The sequence below is a fragment of the Lepisma saccharinum genome, chromosome 20 (genome assembly GCF_977018435.1).
Source record: "Lepisma saccharinum chromosome 20, izLepSacc3.1, whole genome shotgun sequence".
In the NCBI taxonomy this organism is placed as follows: domain Eukaryota; kingdom Metazoa; phylum Arthropoda; class Insecta; order Zygentoma; family Lepismatidae; genus Lepisma; species Lepisma saccharinum.
Genome location: NC_139248.1, coordinates 4,842,510 through 4,848,509, shown reverse-complemented (window position 1 = coordinate 4,848,509; position 6,000 = coordinate 4,842,510).

Genomic DNA, 6,000 nt, shown 5'->3' with positions numbered 1-6,000 from the left:
ACCACACTAGTAGAAACAATGAAACAAAACAGGAAGGAAGTTCCACAAGAATTCAAGGCAGATCGTAAGCAAGAAGTATGCAGTTTATTATTTGGATTCACGGGTGACTTCACATTGACATCCTATGTGCCACGGCAGAGCAAAAGTGTAGTACTATTGTCATCATTACACCATGACAATAAAATCGATGATGATTCCGGAAAGCCTGAAATTGTCGAATACTACAACAAGACAAAAGGTGGGGTTGACACTTTTGACCAGTTATGTGCGAAATACACCGTTAAAAAGGCAGACACGAAGATGGCTAATGACTTTATTTTATGGAGTATTCGTGTTTCTCGCAAACAAAATGGCAGCACTGTATACAGATGTGCTTCGTCTTCTTGTTCTGTTTCCTATCACACAAGTGACAATGACCACGTTTCTGTGCTCCATCTTGACTTGCTGGAGCTTGATTTGATCTTGTTTCATCCTTTGTTACAAAGCCGCACATCTCGATGAGAGTTTTCACTTTCCTTTGAATTTACTGTTTGTTGCAGCGCTCCAAGACGTATGGTGTCACAAGTTTCCTGGCCAGATCTTGCAAAAACGACTTTTGGTTTATTTTGATGTTTGGATTCTGAAGCCTCTTGTTGTGGATATAAATAACAAGAGCATTTACAGCTGCTGCATTGAATATGACCATAACCTGTGAAACATGTGCTAATGACATTTCTGAGCAATCTTCTTAGTTTTCATTTTCATATTTCTTCCCTTATGTATTTTTTTGTTATTTCCAATAAAACTATGTAAATAGTAGATTCAATATGTTAATGTAGGTACCTTAGGTTGTGAAAAATATACTGTAATGCAACAGTTATTAATTGGTGTCATTTACTGGAAAAATTATACAAAAGTTAATGAAAAAAACAATTAAGGGTCAAATTTGACCCCACAGTCTGATTTACATTAGAAAAATACAGAGCTGAACTGAGGGTTAAATATTTTAGAGAAGTAAAAAATAAGTCAGAATATTTGCATATTTGTGCAAAATAAGCCAAGCGACTGCACAGATCTGGGCCATGTAACACCACTGCACCCAATAGGAAACTTACCAGTAAGGTTCGGCATGGGGAGTAGTAAATTTAAAATAACAACAATAAAATTCAATTCCTACTACTCAAGATTATGACTTTGTAGAATGTTATGTTGTGGACATACAAATCTATTCTTGATTTTTTACTACACTGTTTTACACCAGTGGTTCTGATTCAAATTGATGACATCCAACCCTACTCAAGAAGCAGCAATGTTTGATTGCAAAATGCATACACACCAAAAGTAATGTTTATTTCATACTATATGTTGTACTATTAATTATATCACATCTCTTTTATATTTAATTCCATTAACTGCTAAAGTTTAGGTAAATGATGAATTGATGAATCACATGAACATCATACATGGAGCCAGGAAGAAGTTGGTGAAAACAGACTAATGACATTTACCAGAAGTGGCCTTGTCTTCACATACCAGATTCAGTGTCACCATAGATTCACATTAATAGACATATATTGAGAAAAATGATGGCTTAGCCATATAAGTGCATGGTGCGGCATTTAACATTTCCCATTTTCAAAATACCATAACTGACTTATTGTATAACAAAATTACATGAAATGAACAATGTAAAGACACATTATAGTATTGGATTTACAGTTCAGACCTTATTTTTTTAATATTATGTATCACATTTGCTAGGCTGTTGACATCAGGGAGAGTACGAGGGTATGGCATGTAACTGCAGTTAAGCAGAACTTTTGATATTGGGCTGATTCAAATCCAAGCAAAATCTTCCAGCAGCCACTAGACAGACCTAAGGTCGCAGTCTGGTGTGCCATTGCAGCACAGGAAAATATTGGCCCCTACTTGTTCAAGGACGATAACGGTGGCGCATGACCATCAACTCCCAAATGTTACAACACCATGCTAACAACATTCTTCCTGCCTGACACATCGTAAATGGGACTTGGAAACCCTATGGTTTCAATGGGATGGAGCCACATCACATACAGCACATCTTTTGATTAACACGCTACGTACTGCTTTCGCCAGGTGACTTCTCTCCAGGTTCGGTAACATTCGTTGGCCCTCCATATCTCAGACTTCACTGCACCAGACTGCCTTCTTCTTTTTGTGGGGGTTCCTGGAGGTCAAGGTCAAGGCTCATACCCTCCCTGATCTCAACAGCCTCAAAAATATGATTCGTGAGGAAATTGCTGATGTTAAGCCAGACACACTGCAGTAATGGCCAGTGTACAAGGAAGATTGCAACAATGCACTGACGCTAATGGAGAGCATCTCAAGGACGTAATATTAAAAAAAATAAGGTCTGAACTGTAACTCCAAGACTATAACGTGCCTAACATTGTTCATTTCATGTAATTTCTTTGTATAATAAATTAGTTACAAAATTTTGAAAATGGGAAACATTAAATGCTACACCCTGTACCAGGTGTGACGGTTAATAATTCTTAATTTTGTCGCTGGATGGCGCTGGAAGCAAGGTTTGGTGCACAGTCTCAACTGTTACGTCAGTGTGTTGCCAGGACAGTACCTGTCAAAATGCAGTGGATGTGCAACCGAGTGTGAGTGATCATGATATTGGGTTTGTGTGGCAAACATGTTCACCTTCAAACCAAATAAGGAGCATGTGCGGCACAACCTGCTTTTCTTGTTCAATCAAAAGAAAAACGTGAGTGAAAGCCATCGTATCCTTGTGGAAACATACAGTGACAATGTCCTAACGCAAGATGCGTGTGTGCGTTGGTTTCGACGATTCAAAAGTGGTAATTTCAACTTGAAAAACAAAGATCGCCCGGGCCAGCTGAAAAAATTCCAAGATGCCGAATTGCAAGCACTGTTGGATGAAGACGATATGCAAATGCAACAACAACTGGCAGAGAAGTTAAATGTTGGTCGCCAAACCATATCTGATCGTCTTCATGCCATGGGAAAGATCCAGAAGGCAGGAAAATGGGTCGCACATCATCTGAATGACAGACAAATGAAAAAGCCAAAAAATGGTGTGTGAAGTGTTGCTTTCTCGGCATGAAAGAAAGTCTTTCTTGCATTGGATAGTGACTGGGGACGAAAAATGGATCTACTTCTAGAACCCAAAATGCAAAAAGCCATGGGTTGACGACCCAGGACAACCTTCAACATCGACCGCAAAACCGAATCGCTTTGGAAGGAAAACAATGCTGTGCATTTGGTGGGATCAGAAGGGTGTGGTGTACCATGAGCTTCTGAAACCAGGTGAAACAGTGAATGCTGTTTGCTACCGTCAACATCAATTTGAACCATGCATTGATCGAAAAGTGCCCAGATTGGGTGACAAAACATGGAAAAGTGATTTTGCAGCACGACAACGCCTCATCACACAAAACGAAAGGCATCAGACACATCATTTCTGCACTTGGCTGGGAATTCTTGCCCCACCCGCCATACTCACCAGACTTAGCCCCTTCGGACTACCACTTGTTTTCATCGATGTCTCACTCAATTTTCCAGCAACACTTCAACAATTATGGAGATGTCGAACAATGGCTTGTTGACTGGATCACCTCAAAATGTGAACGATTTTTCTGGAAGGGCATCCACAATTTGATGGACAGATGGGCACAATGTATAGCTAGCGATGGCGCACACTTTGAATAAAGCATTTGTTACCTTTCTCCCCAGATACACTTGTTTTCTTTCGGATCAATTAAGAATTAACCGGCACACCTGGTATAATGCAGAACTACAGAAAATTGTATAATTCTGTCATTTTGGTAACTCTTTTTTATAGTTTTAAAAGATAAATTTATTTTTAAAGCTAATGAAAACAGTCACCACAATATGCACAAGGTCAAGGTGAACATACACAAAATTTGGGACATTTATTTTTAAAAAGTAAATAAAAGTTTTTGTCAGGCATAGTTCATATTCTAACTATGTCACTCTTGGATAAGATACACTAAAATGAAACTAACAGAAAAACATCAATTTTTGCATACTCTCATAACTGTAATACCACATAATTGGATTGTTCATGTCATTGGATAGATCGTGTATGTGTGGCATATGTTAAATGAAAAACAAATTTAAATTATTGATTTCCATCAAAATAGATAATTTGTCTGAATATTTGTACTCAAAAGTGAATATATTATGGTTTCTAATATTAAGTAGACAAGCTAAGATGTTACAGGATTCTTGTTGGGAAACCTTATGGTAAGAGACCACTAGGAAGACCAAGACGAAGATGGAGGGATAATGTTGAGATGGACCTAAACGAAATTGGTAGGGATGGAAAAGAGTATATAGATCTTGCTCAGGATAGGGACAGCCATGAACCTTCAGGTTCAAGAAGGCTAGAGAGAGTTAGTTAGATAGCTAAGAAGATGTGCTTCGGACAAGAGATAATGCCAACACATTCAAGTAGCATTAGTGTTCAGTGCGACAGGATCATTTCTGATTTGAGAGGGTGTACAAGTACATACATTATCTAGTTTAGCTATTTTTCAATTACTAATCACTCTTAGTTTCTTCTTTTTCTCTTGTTATTAACACACTCATGATCGGTAATAACTGATGCATTCCGCTTCTTCCTTGCTTTTGAAATTGGAATTGATAATGATGGTTCAACTTTTGAAGAAGGCCGTAGCTTTAATGTGGTTGGCACACTCTTAGGAGTCATTGAATTTTGAGAAGCAGCAGTTCGTGGAATGAATGGAGATTTTACGATAGAAGGTACGCAGAGAGCACCATGTTGTTCATAATTTTCTACTAGGGTATCTTGATTACAAGCTAACAAATATGCATGTTCTGGAATTGCATGCATATTTAAAGGAACGATGCCAGTGGCACGGAAGGCAGAAGCAGAAAGTTGAACACTAGCGACACGAGTCCACGCTGAATTCAAAAGATTTCCAAAATCACCGCTTGTAATTTCTCCCATTCTATGTCTATTCAAGGTCAATTTTTTACAAGCATCTTCGAAATACGTTTTAAAAGGCTTACGTATAACGCAGTCCAAAGGCTGTAGATAGTGTGCTGCGTGTGTTGGAATGCAAAGAATGACAACATCATTTTCCGAGGCAACTTGCAGCAGATCTGGGTTGTTCATATGAGAACTGTGACCATCAAGTATTAGCAAGTTTTTGCCTGCTGGTTTGTATGGGATAAAATGCTGAGTCATCCAATCCATAAAAAATTTCCTGCTAATATTAGAAGTCTTCCCTCCCATCTTGACTACTGTTCCCGGTGGTGCACCTCTCACGTAGTCTGGATTCACGTAAGTGCCTTTGACAATACAATAAGGTGGTAAAAATTGGCCCCCTGCACTGCAACAAGCCACAACAGTGACTCTCTCTCCATTTCGAATGCTAGTCTTGTCTTTCACTGTGACTTCTTCATCAGCTTCATCATTCAACTCCAGCTCGATTTCATCACAGTTCCAGATGCAGCTCGGTTTCGCCAGCAGTTTATTTTCACTCAAGACAGACGTTAAAAGATCAAAGTAACTTTTCACCTCCTCCCGATTCATACTTTCTGTTCTTTTTCGATTAGCTCCTGCTTTGTCTATGATCAAGTCAGGATGTCTCCGCATAAACGAAATGAACCAATCTTTCCCAGCCATCTTATTTTCTGTACTAAAAGTATGTTTCTTACCCAGCGATTCTGCTAAATCATATGCCATAATTCTTACGTCGTATTGCGTTGGTGCAAACCCAACTGACTGAAGTGTTTTGATGTGGTTGGCTAATTTTTTTTCTGTATCAACACCTAGTTGTGAATTTCGACCCATGGATTGCTTTTCAAAAAAGTTTTTCTTTAATCTATTTCTCAAGGTGGATTCAGGAATTTTGAATTTTCGACTTGCAGCACGTATAGCGAGAGAGTGGTTCTGTATAGCTTCTGTAGCTCGCAGCAAATTTTCTTCTGACCAAGACCCTCTATTTGACTTTCGTACAT